A 534-nucleotide genomic window follows, 5' to 3' on the forward strand; every position below is an offset into this window, starting at 1 on the left:
TAGTTCGGAAGGCCCTCCACGTTGGTCCTCCTCCAGCCCCGTCTGGGGGCACCTGGGCTGCGGAGGACGACGTCAGGGGAAGCCAAGGTGGGTGGGGTTGTTTGTGGCCGCTCCGAGGCCCCCTGATGCTGTGGGCTCGGCAACTGCCGCCAGGCCTGGGCATTAAGATCCATTAGCGGCCGGCCAGTAGAGCCGAGCTCCCTCGGGCAATGGTGAAGAACGGGGAAGGGACCCTGCGCTGGCCGCCTCCTAGCTCGGCCCCGGCCCCCTGAGCCCAGCTGTGCCCCCCGGGAGGAAGCTGGGCTGGGGGGGGGGCAGGGTCCAGGCTGTCAGCTGTCAGAGCAGGTGGCCAGCACGTGGGGGGCAGGGAGGTTGGCCCTTTGGCAACAGATGGTTGGGGGCTCGGGCTTTTCAGGGCTGGGGAGAGGGGGAGGGGCGAGGCGGGCCACCATCTGCACCTGGAGGCCCGCTCCCAGAAGCCTCGCCCATCTTTTCAGCCCCACTCCACCCCCAAGCCCAGAAAATGAGAGGGGG

Source organism: Monodelphis domestica, chromosome 4, assembly GCF_027887165.1.
Source record: "Monodelphis domestica isolate mMonDom1 chromosome 4, mMonDom1.pri, whole genome shotgun sequence".
Lineage (NCBI taxonomy): Eukaryota > Metazoa > Chordata > Mammalia > Didelphimorphia > Didelphidae > Monodelphis > Monodelphis domestica.